This window comes from Schistocerca piceifrons, chromosome 3 (genome assembly GCF_021461385.2).
Source record: "Schistocerca piceifrons isolate TAMUIC-IGC-003096 chromosome 3, iqSchPice1.1, whole genome shotgun sequence".
Classification (NCBI taxonomy): domain Eukaryota; kingdom Metazoa; phylum Arthropoda; class Insecta; order Orthoptera; family Acrididae; genus Schistocerca; species Schistocerca piceifrons.
This window is the reverse complement of record NC_060140.1, coordinates 868,621,215-868,638,587: the sequence shown is the minus strand read 5'-3', so window position 1 is coordinate 868,638,587 and position 17,373 is coordinate 868,621,215. Positions and strand designations below refer to the sequence as shown.

At 38.0% G+C, this 17,373-nt stretch overlaps 2 long non-coding RNA genes and 1 other non-coding gene across 4 annotated transcripts; all 3 read right to left on the bottom strand.

Moving 5' to 3' along the window:
* Positions 1-329: 329 nt before the first annotated feature.
* On the bottom strand, positions 330-1,191 carry LOC124789969. The gene is made up of 3 exons (XR_007016192.1): positions 762-1,191; positions 537-578; positions 330-363 (listed from the first exon to the last, which is right to left on the bottom strand). It is a non-coding gene; the product is annotated as an uncharacterized LOC124789969 (long non-coding RNA).
* A 715-nt stretch (positions 1,192-1,906) lies between these two features.
* LOC124789995 lies at positions 1,907-10,053 on the bottom strand. 2 transcript variants are annotated; one of them, XR_007016195.1, is made up of 6 exons: positions 9,936-10,053; positions 9,519-9,588; positions 9,314-9,348; positions 7,547-7,609; positions 4,189-4,230; positions 1,907-2,341 (listed from the first exon to the last, which is right to left on the bottom strand). It is a non-coding gene; the product is annotated as an uncharacterized LOC124789995 (long non-coding RNA). The 2 variants fall into 2 exon arrangements; XR_007016194.1 differs by lacking the exons at positions 9,314-9,348; positions 9,519-9,588; positions 9,936-10,053 and having other exon boundaries at positions 7,547-7,840.
* Positions 10,054-10,182: 129 nt separating this feature from the next.
* Positions 10,183-10,249, bottom strand: LOC124791139. Its single transcript, XR_007016557.1, has one exon. It is a non-coding gene; the product is annotated as a small nucleolar RNA SNORD31 (small nucleolar RNA).
* Positions 10,250-17,373: the final 7,124 nt, after the last annotated feature.

Sequence of the window (17,373 nt, the reverse complement as noted above, 5' to 3'; positions counted from 1 at the left end):
CAACATCATTTCTTCAGATTGACTAGGGCAGTGTTTGTTGTTCATCATTAACAGCCAATAATATCTGGAAGCACAACTGGGAGTTTTAATTACATACCTGCAAAAAATAAATAAATTAATTAAGTACCCAGATAAACACAATAAACTTATGATAGAGCTTACAGTTAATTCAGACATCATCTACCAACATTCGGATAATCCTTCTGGTGGAAACCGCGAATGAAGACTTCTATTATCATCACAATACTGGACTGATAATTGCACCCCTCAGGTTTACACAATAGGTGCTATTGAACATTACTATCTAGACAAACTTAAGATATACAAACCTGAAAGGGCAGACACCTTAAGAGACAGCACAAACTGCAACAATGGAAACTTGTATTAACGAAATTATGCAAGCCAGCAAGATATATCATTAACACAGATAAAAAAATGATCAGCAAGTAATTATCACTCACAGTAAATATGACAGGGATAACTAAACATCACTTCTATACACACCCATGCAACCAGTAAATGCCAAGCACACTCACCCCAATATGCGACAAGCATACTCCAACGTGCACCTCTGAATCCTGAAAAATAAAAACTTATATTAGTAACACAATACATACATTTACAACTAAAATTAATGTTAAGTGTGATCAGACACATTCAACCATCATTAGGCAGTAACCCTCTGGTGGAAACCGCGAATGAAATACTGAAATTTTCATCACAGAATTCGTAACTGAATTACATAAATGTTATCCACTTACCATTTCAGAATTTACAGTCCCACTGGATGTAAGCAATGGTAAACTTCACAGTTCATGCCAATTTATCAAAACATCTTTCCAGCCTGCTACACTCAATACCCTGCTCACCTGATCTGTATATTCAAAACAACCTAGACATTACACTACACAATTTGACTAACTGCAAAATGTTCAAATCTGTTGTCCAACTCTTGTAATACTCTTTCAGTAGTTGCAAACCACTAGCACATTTAACATTACACATAGTATCACAAAAACTGACAATACTTAAATGTTTTGTGTGGTACACTGAGCAGTTTTAGAGACAGAACCATATACCAACACACAGTGTGGGACTGGAGAGCACTGAAGTGCATTCCACATTAAATAAATCCAACAGGACCAGCACACAGTGCCATTTCCATTACAAATGGGCTTCAACTGTGTTCTTCCTACATCAATGCACTTCATACTTCAGCAGTGCTGAACCTTACAGCACCCGCCTGATTGGGATACATGACACTTGTCATTCTGCACATCAACTGTAGTTCAGTCATATTGCAGCAACATGTCCATCCAAACATTTACTGGTGCTACATCCTACAGGATAAGCAAAATACCTTTAATAAATGTGAAATAGATCAGTCCCATTAGTCTGGTGGAAGAAATGGTCTCAGGCCAGTTAATACCAACCTTGCACAAAGATTATTATCTCCCAAAAGTTGACAATGTGTCTAGTAAATGTGCATTCATCCACAAATCAAACCATTGTAACTTACTGCTAGTCAAGTAAGAATGATCCCTCATGTTTCAGCAGCTACCACAGAAAATAGTAGCCTTAGGATAGCATTTGCAAGTACCAAGCATAAGTACAACTACTTTACTGCACATTGTATCCCCCTATGGCAGAAAATGCCTGTGTGCAACTCGAATGTGTGTGTATAGCTGCGAACATGCAGTGATGTGGGGAACATATTTGGAAAATATTCCACATAATCTTGCATCAGCTCTCCCAGTGGAATCCATTTTGCTTGAGGAAAGCACTGTGTACTATTTCCACAGCTGTGTACTGGTAGCTGTCAACAACTGCACTGGCAAGCCACACAATGTCCACAATAGGATGCACACGAGGACTGTTAGGAGTAATTTAGTTATGCACAGGAATGTTATTAGGCTCAGACCACAGTACACAGATTTCTGAAAGGGTTGCATGCCTCCCACATTCGGACACCAAAAAAGATCTGAACAAACTGCCAAAAGATTGTTCCCAGACACTTACTGTCCAGCACAAAGGCCATGTGTTTCAGGATATGGGTTTCTTCTTAAAGTGTATTAGTTTGCCTTCCCACACAGCATATTACACATCTTGCCTGTGACACTGTCTTAAACAGCACTGGAACAGCACTCACCACACCACACTGTAGTTTTGACCGCCAGTGTAATTCAATGAAACTTTCTTACTACACATCCCCAGACTAACAATTAGGCAAACCATCAAATGAGTGAAAAGTCTAGTAGACTGATTAAAAATTTTGTTTAAATGCCAATAACATAACTGACATGAACTGCAAAATTTCCTGAACTCCGAATTTGACCCAAACCTGCAAAAAACAAAAACAAATCTCAGAAACCAGAATTAAGACATACAACACTAATTTATTAAACAACATCTTATTCAGGGAAGTAAATGCATCAAAAATTCAGACATATGCTTGTCATATTCATCATTAAGTAAACTGTGCAAAATACATTGCAGCATGACAACCACCACCAATACAAGGTACAAAACAAAATCTAAATTCAAATGGCAAATCCTATAACACCACTTACATCAATACAACTAAGCAGCCCACATTAAAACCGATTTTCACTGAAATTTAGAACACATGGAACACAACCCAAGAGGACTATTGCAGAGACCAAATTTAGATCAGCAGATTGCAAAGCAAGTGTGTGAAGCAATGGCCATTGGCACAAAATTTCTGCAGTGCTGAGAGAAAGTAACTTCAAGACACCTGGTTTCATAAAGAAGTGGCTCGATTATGTGAATTGATGAGTTAACAAAACACAGTTTGAATCTTTAAGAACTAGCAGGTAAGTAGTTGCTAGATAAGAGTAAATCCTCATCACATAACAAAACCTTTGGCAAAGATTTTCTGCCTGTCTAGAAAAAGGCATTTTTCCAGTTTCAAAAATAACAAAAGCTTTAATTACTAAGAAGGTGGTTCTGATGACAAAGCTGTTCTACAGTCAAGTTCCTTCTCAAAAATTCTATTGAAATTGCACAACAGTCTTAAGATTCATAACTACTTCACTTCATATCACCGAGAAAAAGCTTCACAAATTCTAAATCTATACACAACACAACTCTTGACCTGCTTTTTAAAATCAACATAATTTAGCTGCAGCTATTTTCCTAGACCTCAAAAGCCTTCAATGTCCAACCATAAAATTCCAACAGGTTTACCACACAGCTGGTTGCAATAATACCTAAACAGCCACAGGCAGAAGGTATCACTTCAGTGCAAATTCAACATTATGAATAAAACAAGAAATACCTTTTTCTTACCAACAAATACGATATACTTAAGAAGATCCTAAGACTGCTGCTATTCTCGTTCTATGTAGACAACTGTTTAATATATTAACCCAAAAATTAATCATGTTTGCCAGTGACACTAGATCCAGTCTACCCTGCAGTCAACAGAAAGTTCTACGAGAAGGCTTTCCGAGGCATACGCCCAAAGTAATTGTAAATGCCGAAAATGCTGTGTGACAACTTTCCTGTACTCTCATTGCCCAGCCAAATTTATATTCAAGTGAGGTTAAAATCTGTGTATGGGTTCAGAGAAAGTTAAAATTAAATGCACAATTTTTCTAAGAAACTAATCCATCCATGTGGAACAGCACTGAGGATACACTATGCAGTGCAACTCACTGTCCCAATAAGGAGTAATTTTCTGGAGACATGTTGGCAAAAATGTTTCTAAAATGCAAGAAGAGCTTAGTGTTCTCCATGTTCCTTACTCGTAACTACTGTGCTCACCCTAGACTACCCCTTGAAAACAGGCAGATTGCTACAGAACAAAACTTTACACTTTACCAGAGGGAATTCAAATATACACTTAACAGTCTATGACAGGTCTATCAAGAAAGCATAATTCACATTATACTACACAATAAGGTACGAGAGGAAACATTACATGTCCCAATTTTTAAAAGGCATTCACTGGAAGATATTCAGGAAACCTAAATAAGATTATGGATGTCTCTGGAGTGTTATAATGGATACTACTATCACTTCCATACTACACAAAACAGAATGGCAATCCACTGACTTACCAAACCTAGTGCCATAACAGGGAAATTGAAACAGCACCTCTTATTTAAGTATCTAACTACTAACATCCTCTGAAAAATTACAGAAGTATTACACAAGTGAACTTACCAGTTTCTCCGAGTAGTATTTCATAGTCCAGCCAAAAATGTCCTGGAAAGGAAAGAAACTTATTAAATTCTACATGACCACACCAATTACAATTAATTTAGGAAAGTAAATACACAACAAAATACAACTAGACACTATCCTGACTCCAGTAACAATGCCATCACAACTAAAGCTTTGTTGCTGTGATCTTGTTTGAAGACATGTTAGCCAAATCGGTGCAAGTATAGGTTCATTTGAGAAGCTTCCAGCATGCTCATGCACATAGCAGAATTTGCATGAGCAGTGCCTTCTCTTCTAGCTACATGAAGGATTGCTGTTTGCCATATGAGCAGTAGCAGCAAGTAGCCAGATGCTACACAAAAATTTTTCTAGCACACCAAAGCTGACAGATTCCCACACACGCAGAGCAAGCTGAGCTTTTTCAGAACTCCATGTGATCCCGCGTGTGTTTCACGATACTGATTTATCTTCATTCACAGCTCCCACATTATTAGCAATTCAACTATTAATGAACTACTTCAAAAGTGCTGAGAAATGTGCTATTCTTAATGTCTTTCATAAATTTATGGAGATAATCGACTTTTAAAGTTGTATGCAAGGCAGTTGACAATTACACATAACATGGATGTGTAGCGCAGCTGGTAACAATATGTTAACCAAGCGCAATTATTTGTGTGCTGGTTCAAATTTCCCAATATATTTTTTCTCTGTTAATTTGAAATACCTACAGCTCATAATTGCGAATGTCATTTTTTATGAATAATGCACGGCTCCTTGTTTCTAATTACATATTAGACACAAAATTCCTGTTTCCACAATGTAACAGTTTCATTTTCAAGGCAAAAATGAAAAACCAAATCCTCTTTATTTGGATTATGTCCATCGTTTTATACCAGAGGTATGTAAGTACTGTAGAAATATAAAAAATCATTTTCACAGCAACGAGTACAACAAATGAATGCTGCATTTTTACATTTGCTACTCTATTGTTACAATATGAACCCAACAGAACTGCTCTGGAGCCAAGCTGCAGGATTTGATCAGAGATGTAACAAGACTGTTGAGCTGCCAGATGTATTGGAACTAATGCACATAGCTTTTTCACACGTCACTCTCTAACACTGGTGTGATATATAACGGCTCGTCATAAAAAGAGAAATTGCCGTGTGGTTGACTTCGTGGATTCTGGTTTTGATAGGCTTGTTATCAACATCGCAGGTGACACTTTCAGAACTGAAATGTATTTCTCGGATTTGGATAAGGAAGGAGCTAAGAGATTAACAAGACAACTAAGTAATACCTTCAGTGGCATCAATATTTAAGTATACGGTGAAATCTTTCAGTACTCTTACGTTACACAACTTATGCAGAAAAATTATCCCTTGGTTAAGTCAAGAAATTTCTTCATTCTTGTCTTTAATTACAGTAGTACATTAGCTAAAAAAAAACATGTTGCCGTTTTCATCTGGTTGCCTAAGGACCATATTGTGGGAGATTTGCAGTGTACCATTTCATTCTGCTTAAAAATTAAATGACATTCGAAACTATTGTTCTTAAGGTCGTCTTTTTATGTGTGAACTGCAGCTGGCCACGTGACTGCAGGTTAGCTGTAACAGCTGACCAGCCAGTGCTATTCAAGTTAAATGCACCAGTAAAGCTACATCCCATACACCAGTAAAGCTACACCCCATAATATCAGTAGGTTGATATGCCCATTAACACAGAGCACTAAACATTTTATTATCGTACCTGACAGTACTCTAGACAGCTAGGCTGCAGCCCCACATCACATGGAAATCCAATAAGGATTCAGCAGATGCAGAAGAATGCACAGTGCAACTGTACATAAAGTTTATTATTGTGATGAATGGATTATAGTACTACCTCTAGGTCTTAAGAGTGTTTCTTAATTTGTGCTCTTTACATCTTAAATTTATGGAATGCCATTCTATGCTAAATTGTAAACTGGCACCATACCATGTTTTATCATCTTAACTCCTTATATGGCTTTATATTTATTCCAGGAGTAGAATATAGACTGCCAGTTGTACAGTTTCTTTGCCTCATGACCAACCTTATTAACTGTGTTTTTGAAATAATCAAAAATATATTGCCCTTATTCTGGTGCAAACTGAACAGAAGTTTATTTTTGCAAGACATTTGCATTCCTTCTTACTAACTTTTCATGGTGGTGTGTAGACATAAACCTAACTGGAAATGGTATAGAACAAAATAGCAGTACAGCCCGTTTACTTGCACACTCTGGCAACTGCTCAAATGAACCTTATATCTCTGGGTTGACGCAAGGCACCGAGAACCCCCTTTTTAATGATCTTGCTGGTTGTTAAGAGTTGTCGGTACAACTACATCAGTTACCACTGACATGCTTACCAGCCAATCCTGATTCTCCCTAGATCTCTATTTCCTTGCAGACTTACTTCCAAAACCAACCGACTTTCTTGATGCCTCGTCATGTGCCCTATTCACATTATCTTCATTTAGTCAATTCCACAATAAACTTAAATCTTCCCCAACTTTGTTCAGTTCCACTAACACTATTTTGTAGAACCATACACTCCCAATGCCCTATCATCTTGCCTGATGAGTCCATTGTCCACATTTCCCCTCATACAAATGCTTTCAGTGAAGACTAGCCAAAACACCTCACATTACATGTCAAAATATTCTAACACTTCTGAACATTACTCATATACCTATGCTACTGTTATGTAACACAGTAAGTAGCTGAACTACACCTTTTATCCAAAGTATCTTAAAAGCACTTAATTTAAGAAACTTTATACATATGGAGATCTGCAAGGGCCATATAATAGAGGTCACACACTGGAAGAATTCTTGGCAATACCCCAGCCAACACCCGGTTTGAGCAAATTACACTGAAACTGCAAATCTTAACTGCCTGAACAAAGAAAATATGAAACATGTACAAAAATCTTTTAAAATGCTGTTCAACCTGTCACACCTAGTGTTCTTTCAATACTATAGTTCTATATATTATCACAGAAGATGAGTCAACATCAGACACTTCAACAACAAGCTACAATTTAACTTTTGTTTCCCCGAGATTAATATTAAACTAGGAGCAGCTTTCTAACAATAACCAAACTCCCAATTAAATAACCAGTTACAATTTACAAAGGGTACAAGCCTGATCAAAAGCATAAAGACAATGTTGCTGAACTACGTATTACCCAGCTATTGAAGCAGGATAATATAGCTGAACAGCTTTTCATCTCCACAGCATAAAACGCCATACCTGAAATTAATATCCAGTATGGAGCTGGGGCTGTGGTACAACAATGAACAAGGTTTGTAATTTTATACTACAGCTTCTTACCTGTAACAGATTTCCAAGAAGACTTCACAGGTTCACCAGCACTGCTCTACCCAGTATCAAGAGCTGCAATAAACAAGAATAGTATGAAACATGTTGGGAACACAAAAACTTCACAACAAATATATTTAAAATTGTGTTGTCTGTGACAGGATACACAAACCAGCAAACCATCCTGGGATGTGAGTTTTTAACAGACTTTAATTTACCCCAGTTCGGGGCCAGGAAGAGCACAGAGCAAATCCTGGTTGTGAGCTTGGGGTCTCCCTCTTTAGGTCAAGAGTTGCGAAATGTCACAATACCTCAATTTCTTTCAATCAATCTCCACACCATGTAGTAATTCAAATTGCTTTATATTTCTAAGAAGGTAGCCTAATGCATAGTCACTTTGACCGCATACAACAGAATGACATGAACATAGCAGCCCATTTCTCATGTACAAGGGTAATCCCGAAAGTAAAGTCTTATTTTATTGAGTGCACAGACCTGTATTTCAACACAATGGTTTACATCAGTCCATAGCTTGAACATTTAGCTATTTTTCGACAATCAATATTTCTGTTAATACAGTTTTGTAGATGCTGTGGCAGTTTTTGTATGTCCATGACATACCACCTCACCACCATGTTGTCCAGAAAGTTATGAACCTCTTCTTTCACCTTGTCAAGAGCTGAATCACTGGGACCACAATTAATGCTGAGACTGAAAAAATCAATTCAGACCAGGAGAAGAGGAATGTTGAGCAAGGGTGTACCCATTCTCCATGACAAAACACACCCACACATTGCTCCCAAACCATTTCTCTCCTGCAACAGTTTCACCTATCACCTGTTACTTAGGTTAAAAGGATATTTGGTCAGAAAGCGATTCAGCTCAGATGACAAGGTGAAAGAAGAGGTTTATAAATTTCAAAACAGCATGGCAGCAAGCTGGTATGACATGGGCATACAAAAACTCCCAGTGACTACAAAAATGCATTGATTATAGCTAAATGGTCAAGCTGTTAATCATCTAAACCACTGTAGAAATAAAGAGGTCTACATACCTATAAAAAAAATAGGCGACCTTACTTAAGTTAACTCCAGCTCATCTGCACCCTATCTGGCATCAAAGTAGCAACATGTGACTTGTCAACCTATCGAAAGCACAAATTATTAGACCTCTAACCACAGCAGCAATAAGACCTCAATGCAGCTAAGGTTGTGGGGCCTACCACCAACAAATGTATGCAGAACAAATACAATATCAACTTTTAAGAACACAATACCTTATGGTAGGCATTCCACATGCCATACAGCAATGAGAGGAATTTACTAAGCAGCTGGCTGTAATACATCAAAACCAAAGCACAATAGTGCCATGAACATCTATATGCATACTGCCATGGAAGACAAGTTATTTCTTGAAAACATATCTAATTAACATATGCATGAAGACCACTGTCCCACCCTGCACTTAACACTCTCATAACACTGTCAAAGATTGTTAACAAATCTCATATGCATGATAGATGTCTACCAACACCACTAAATTTTGTACAGACCTCCAAGATTTTAACAGGTTAAATACATGTTAGAGTTAACTGGTTACAACCTGTGTGCACAAACAGCAGTGACTGCAGTTTCAAACTGTTGGTGAGACTCACTAAATTGAAAGAATTGAGCAAAACATGGTATAACAAAACTCACTGCAGACCTACCTCTTAACTACCCATTTACATATATTTCCATCACCTAATACAAAGCACAAAACAAGTGATTGGTTACTCACCAAAGTAATCTCTCATTCTCATCTCTTAGGTACACCTGTAAAAAAAAAAAAAAAGAAGTGCCTCAGAAACCAATACTTGACAAAACAGCGTGAATACCAGAGTGGAAACATCAGTGAGGGCAAGTAAGATCAATCACAAAATCATATGAAAATAATTATATCATCATTCTAGCAAACAATATAAAGGTTTATTGTACGATCTTACCTCTTTCATAAGCCTTATGACACCCACAATACCACCAATGGTGGCAAATCCACCTTGAGACAAGCACAACCTGGAGAACAATATACCAAATTAAAACATTGCAAAACTATTCTATGCATCACACATGTCACACATTTCGTTCAGACAAATGCCTCAATATCCACATATAGTTTCAGGACTCTTACACATCATTCAACATACTTTTAAAAAACATATACCAATTTAATAGTACAAATGAAGACTACAGCATCACCGTATTTCATTAGTTGGCATTGACGGCCAATAGTCATGGAACAGCTCAAACCGCTACTTAACCCTCACAACCTAATTTACACTAAAAACTGTACACACAGCATTTCGACTCTTCACCTTACCACAACCGATATTATTTAAGCAAGAATCTCTTCATATACACACCATATTCCGTACCAGCAGTGCAGCTGCCAGGAGCTGATCACGGTCGCCCATGCCCATCCTTCTGGAAGGACCAAAGCTCAAATGTCGGAAAGTGGATGCACAGGTTTCGTGTTTGTCCTGCGAATCCGGACGGCAGCGAGACGTTCCCCGACTGAGTATTTGCACAAAATAAGTCACATATTAGCGTATTTACCGTAGGGGTTAAGTAGTATCTATTATAATTACATCACTTTTAGAACTCTAAAAGTAATCCTCAGAAAATCCACTCAGTCACCGAATTCAGACTGGGGCGGTTGTTGTTCATCATTGAAAAATATCTCCAGTAATTCTATTAAGTAACTATATCTGTAAAACTCACATGATATACATGCATTAGCTACAGCAGTTAGTATTTCGATGCCTTCACTTTGTAACGGATGTATATGCTGGCATTACGGCTCCGGACGGACCATTTCCTGCATTTTGCAGCACGACTGCCAACTAAAACAACGTTAGAGAATTAGCTACATTAGGAATAAACTTCATACTCTCCAAGCTATTTAAGAAATCAGCAACTAATTTTATTCACAACGTTTCATACGAACGAGACAACAGTATCATCATAAGCATACCACGAATTACAACAATATCGTCTCTTATCCCTAACTCATTCATGTGTATATTATTTTTGCCTACAATTAAGTCTTTTCAGACAAGCAACGCCACATATCAAGTAAGTTACAAAAACTGAACAAACGATTCCGTCATCTAACATTTTCCTTCCCGATTCAAACTGTTTTTAACCGCCATTCCCGAAATTCAAATTAAACCACGTGGCTACCATACATAAAACACAAGTGTGTCTCCAATACAACGACAAATTTTCACACAAAAGATACTAAAAGAATACGTAACGAGAAAACACATATGCCCTTCACGAACTTTTTCCAATAAAAAGCGACAATAAGATAACTACAACCTCAGAACTTCCACGATACACGTACCTTATACCACCATGTGATCCGTAGTCAAAATGGAAGCACAGCGCCCTCAGCAGCCGGTTTTATAAGCAACCAAAGATGTTCCTTATAGTACTTCCACTTCACTACACATATCGATAGGAGGTTCGTATGAGCAGTTGCCAGCGGGCTCATGCGCATGCGCAGAGCTGAATTCGCGTATGAGCAGTGCCTTCCTCCCCTTTCTGGCTGCTTGGAGCGTGGCTGTTTGGTGTATGAGCAGTAGCAGCAAGTAGCCAGAAGCTACCCGGAAAAATTTTCCTGGCGCGCCCAAGCTGCCAGATTCGCGCATGCGCAGAGCAAGCTGAGTTATAGTGGGGGTCCTTCCCCACGTGACCCGTGACCGTGTATATGTTTCGTGTCTTCGTTTACAGCTCCCACGTCAAATGAAAACAAAACAGATTTCTGTGGCCAGGAGCCATCAAGTGAATTAATATACATTCTCATAACCATGAAAGACCTAAATAAGTTAGTAGTTTCAATTTTCTGATTTTATATTATTTCCACGTTATTAGCAATCAACCATTAATGTCTTAATGAAGCTATTTCTGTCCGTTTTATAGAGAAATAGGCTTCATTTTTTTTTTCGCTGAAGCAGTTAGTTTATTGAAATGAAGTGGTTAATTCCGCGCTATTGCCTACTTTCAACCTAGTTCAATTTAAAGTGCAAATTTTCATTTTCTGGGACGAATGACGTTATACCATAATAAAGAACCAAGCATGAGAATAGAGTACTGGACCTCCAAGAAAATTGGTATCACGAGAACCACATGAAAAGCTGAATATCAGGTACTTCAGAGTCCATCTGGACATATAAATGTGCAATTAGAGCGGAATGAAGCATTTTAGTATGGTTTATGAAATTCCGATGCTGGCTGGAGTAGTCTCTCATGACCTGTTCCTTTTATGACACTGTAAGATCTCTTAATGCTATATACGTACGAACATAAGTAAACATTGACTTGAAGCTAAGTAGGCAAATTTGGTCAGTAGTTTTGAAGTAAATATTTTGTTTCAAATATAATGACAGCTGTAGCAGAATTTTATAGATCTGCCTTCTGTGAAAGTGTTTTTCGATCACATGGCACTTGTCTAGTACTTCCTCTGGGCCTGAAGTTATTTCTTGAGTTTACGTCTTAAATTTATAGAATGCCATTCTATGCTAAATTTTAGACTGGCAGCACGCCATGTTTTATCGTTTTAACTCCCCACATGGCTTCATATTTATTCCTAGAGTAGAATACAAACTGTCAGTTGTACAGTTTCTTTACCTCACAGACAACCATGTTAATTTTTTCACATTTTGAAATAGTCATGAAATTTATTGTCCTTTATTCCGGTGTAAGCTACACAAGAAACTCTCTCTTTTTTTGTTGCAAGTAATTTGTATTCCATCCTAGTAGCATTTTGCAGTGCTGTGTAGATGTAAACCTGTTGGAAATGCTACATAACAATATTGCAGAGTACGAATTTAAAAAAAAAAAAAAAAATCTGTCAAAGTCGCCCCTTATGGTACTTCGAGCTGTGGAGTCTAATTTTGAAATGATATTTTGCCAAGAACTGTTTCCTTATTTGCATCGTTTATCTGTGTGGGATATGACAGAACAATTGCTCTAAGTACAACTCAGTATGTCCTCTCAACAACATGCCACACGGGCGGCACGGCTACACATGGTCACGTGATGCCCCACCAGAAATATGACGAAAAGCGTATGAGCAGAGCAAGCACCAAGCACGGGCTGCCTACGTCATCGTAGCTGCGCATGCGCAGTACAGCCTGTTGTCTGGCGCTTTCTGGTAACTGCTCAAACGAACCTAGGTATGAGCAGTTGCCAGCGGGCTCGTACGCATGCGCAAAACTGAATTCGCGTATGAGCAGTGCCTTCCTCCCGCTTCTGGCTGCTTAAAGCGTGGCTGTTTGCTGTATGAGCAGTAGCAGCAAGTAACCAGAAGCTACCCGGAAAAATTTTTCTGGTGCGCCCAAGCTGCCAGATTCGCGCATGCGCAGAACAAGCTGAGTTATAGTGGGCGGGGGGAGCTCCTTCCCCACGTAATCCGTGTATATGTTTCGTGTCTTCGTTTACAGCTCCCACGTCAAATGAAATCAAAATGGACGGGAGCCATCAAGTGAATTAATATACATTATCATAACCAAGAAAGAACAAAATAAGTTAGTAGTTTCAAATTTCTGATTTTATATTATTTCCACGTTACTAGTAATCAACCATTAATGTCTTAATGAAGCTATTTCTGCTGTTTTATAGAGAGATTTGCTTCTATTAATTTTTTCCGCTGAGGCAGTTTATTTGAAACGAAATGTTTTGTTCCGCACTATTGGTTACTTTCAACTTCGTTCAATTTCAAGTACAAATTTTCATTTTATGGGAGGAATAACATTATACCATAATAAAGAACTAAACATGAGAATACAGTACTGGACCTCCAAGAAAATTGGTATCACGAAAACCACATGAAAACCTGAATATCACGTACTTTAGAGTGCATCTGGACATAGAAATGTGCAATTAGAGCGGAATGAAGCATTGTAGTATGGTTTATGAAATTCCAATGCTACTGGAGTAGTCTCTGATGTCCTGTTCCTGTTATGACACTGTAAGATCTCTTAATGCTATATACATACGAACATACGTAAACATTGACTTGAAGCTGACTAAGTAGGCAAATTTTATCAGTAGTTCTGAACTAAATATTTTGTTTCAAATATAATGACAGCTGTAGCAGAATTTTACAAATCTGCTTTCTGTTAAATAGTGTTTATCGATCACAAGGCACTTGTCTAGTACTTCCTCTAGGCCTGAAGTTATTTCTTAATTTGTGTTTACATCTTAAGTTTGTAGAATGCCATTCTATGGTAAATTGTAGACTGGCAGCATACCGTGTTTTATCGTTTTAACTCCCCACATGCATTTATATTTATTCTTAGAGTAGAAATAAACTGTCAGTTCTACAGTTTCTTTGCCTCACAGACAACCTTGTTAATTTTTTACACATTTTGAAATAGTCATGAAATTTGTTGTCCTTTATTCTGGTGTAAGCTACACATGAAACATTTCTTTGCAAGAAATTTGTATTCCATCCTACTAGCTTTTTTCAATGCTGTGTGAAAGTAAACCTGATTGATAATACTACACAATAACATTGCAGAGTACGAATTAATAAAGAAAACCTGTCAAAGTCACCCTATAGCAAAATGTTATGGTACTTCGACCTGTAGAGTCTAATTTTGAAATGATATTATGGCAAGAACTGCTTCCTTATTTGCATCCTTTATCTCAGTGGGATATGATAAAACAATTGCTCTAGGTACAACTCTGCATGTTCTCTTAACAATATGCCACTGGGCTGCACATGGTCACATGATGTCCCACCACGTGCGGAATTCCACACAGAAAAGCGTATGATCAGAGCAAGCACCAAGCATGGGCTGCCTACGTCATCATAACTGCACTTGCACAGTGCATCCTGTTGTCTGGCGCTGTCTGGCAACTGCTCAAACGAACCTAGTGCCTCGATGAAATGGAACAGACAGTAAAGTCAAGGTTTCTAATGAAAAACGTTTGAAGTTGACGTTCTTGGTGAGAATAGAGCCATTAGGTTCGTTTGAGCAGTTGCCAGCGGGCTCGTGCACATGCGCAGTAATGAATTCCCATATGAGCAGTGCCTTCTGCCGCTTCTGGCTACTTCAAGCGTAGCTGTCTGCCGTATGAGCAGTAGCAGCAAGTAGCCAGATGCTACCCGGAAAAATTTTTCCAGTGCGCCCAAGCTGCCAGATTTGCGCATGCACAGAGCAAGCTGAGTTATAGTTGGGGGGAGGGGGGTTCATTCTCCACGTTAACCTCTTATATGTTTCGTGATACTGCTGGTCTCTTCGTTTACAGCTCCCATGTCTAATGAAAACGAAACAGATTTCTGTGGCCGGGAGGCATCAAGTGAATTAATATATATTCACATAATCATGAAAGACTACAATAAGTTAGTAGTTCCAGTTTTCTGATTTTACATTATTTCCACATTATTAGCAATCAACCATTAATGTCTTAATTAAGCTATTTCTGTCGTTGTAGAGAAATTTGCTTCTATTAATTTTTTCCGCTGAGGCAGTTAGTTTATTTGAAACGAAATGTTTCATTCCGCACTATTGGCTACTTTCAACTTCGTTCAATTTCAAGTGCAAATTTTCATTTTCTGGGACGAAAGACATTATACCGTAATTGAGAACCAAACGTGAGAATACAGTACTGGACCTCCAAGAAAATTGGTATCACGAAAACCACGTAGAAAAACTGAATATCAGGTACTTCAGTGTGCATCTGGATACTGAAATGTGCAATTAGAGCGGAATGAAGCATTGTAGTATGGTTTACGAAATTCCGATGCTACCGGAGTAGTCTCTGATGTCCAGTTCCTGTTATGACACTGTAACATATCTTAATGTTATCTATATATGTACAAACATACATAAACATTGACTTGAAGTGGACTAAGTAGGCAAATTTTGTCAGTAGTTTTGACCTAAATATTTTGTTTCAAATATATTGACAGCTGTAGCAGTATTTTACAAATCTGCGTTCTGTGAAACAGTGTTTTTCGATCACAAGGCACTTGTCTAGTACTTCCTCTAGGCCTGAAGTTATTTCTTAATTTGTATTTACATCTTAAATTTATAGAATGCCATTCTATGGTAAATTGTAGACTGGCAGCATACTGTGTTTTATCATTTTAACTACCCACATGGCCTTATATTTATTCCTAGTGCAGTATGTAAACTGTCAGTTGTACAGTCTCTTTGCCTCACAGACAACCTTGTTAAGTTTTTACACATATTGAAATAATCATGAAATTTATTGTCCTTTATTCTGGTGTAAGCTATACAAGAAAATGTTTTTGTTATTTTTTTGCAAGAAATTTATATTCCATCTTTCTAACTTTTTGCAGTGCTGTGTAGCAGTAAACCTGATTGGAAACGCTACACAGAGTAGCAGAGTACAAATTATTAAAAAAAAATCTATCAAAGTCACCACATAGCAAAAATTCCACATAGAAATACGACAAAAGCGTATGAGCAGAGCAAGCACCAAGTATGGGCTGCCTACATCATCATAGCTGTGCATGCGCAGTACAGCATGTTGTGGTGCTGTCTGGCAACTGTTCAAACAAACCTGGGTGAAACATGTTCATGTTGCCGCCAATGGACTGATCAGAGGACTGATCAGAGGAAATTCTTCTGACTGGCTCCAAAGCCTTCAATAAGCCTGCCCCAAACAGAGCAGCACACACATGTGCAGAGCGTTTTGGGTTATTTCCCGTAGCATTCTCGTTGAAGATAAGTTTTAAGTTCCTGCTATCCTTTTAAATGAACTGTATATCTCAAACTTCTCATAATTTAATACATCCTAGTGTAATTTTATTACCTTAAGGGGTTTTTCTGTAGAAATTTGTTGCAGAAATGCTGGGGTATCAAAAATAAAATGATCTCCCTGTCCTTAAATTTCACTTTCAAAATGAATAAATTTTTCTCTTCCGTACAAGGATCCATTCACAACAGCTGATAATTGGGGTCACATACTCTACTCATTGCTACCAATGACACATAGGCACATAAAGTTGGCTCACTTTAGAGGAGAGGCGGCATAGGTACAAAGAAACATGCTACGCTGTTACACATATCTTAGTGAAATTAAGCTGCATACCAGATTCTTAAGCAGTGGACTCACCGCGGCCACTCCCTAGTGTTCGTGTTCTGCCACCTGTCTAGCTATCTTTTTGAGGTTATAAGATACTTTGCCTTCTCCATTATCCAGAAAATAAGACACACGCACACCATCACTCATACTGTTTACAAAATTTCACGAAGTATGTGTTTTTGTCTGCATAATGTAGTAAGCACAGTACGGTACCTTAACCTCCAAAAGACGACACAATATTCTGGAACGAGAGCACAACATACATACAAATAACACACAAAATACTTACGTAAATATTTTCGCTTGACAATGACAATAAATTCTAGAAACGCATAGTCCTAAGCATTAAAAAACAATACTTCGGTTCACTGTTTCCATATTAAAGCTAGAAACATTTGAACAACGCAAAGAGAGTAGAGGTACCAACTGGCGCTACAGTTGGTCAGAAAACGAAACACGCGAAATAATGCCTTCGAGTAAACACACAGAGTTGTGACATTCGAAATTATCATGAAGCTGTGCATGTGCAGTAGAGACAGTTTGAATACAGTTCTTCTCAGTTGTGATGGCTTCACTCGAAGGAGCCTACAGGTACAATCGTTAAAACACCGCGAATGTCTTTGATGCAGGCATTCTCCTAGTTCCTGTGGTTTGTGACTGTGTGAAAACACATGAAATATACATTCAAGTAAACCCAAAGGGTTCTCATCATCGAAACTCTCATGGAGTTGCGCA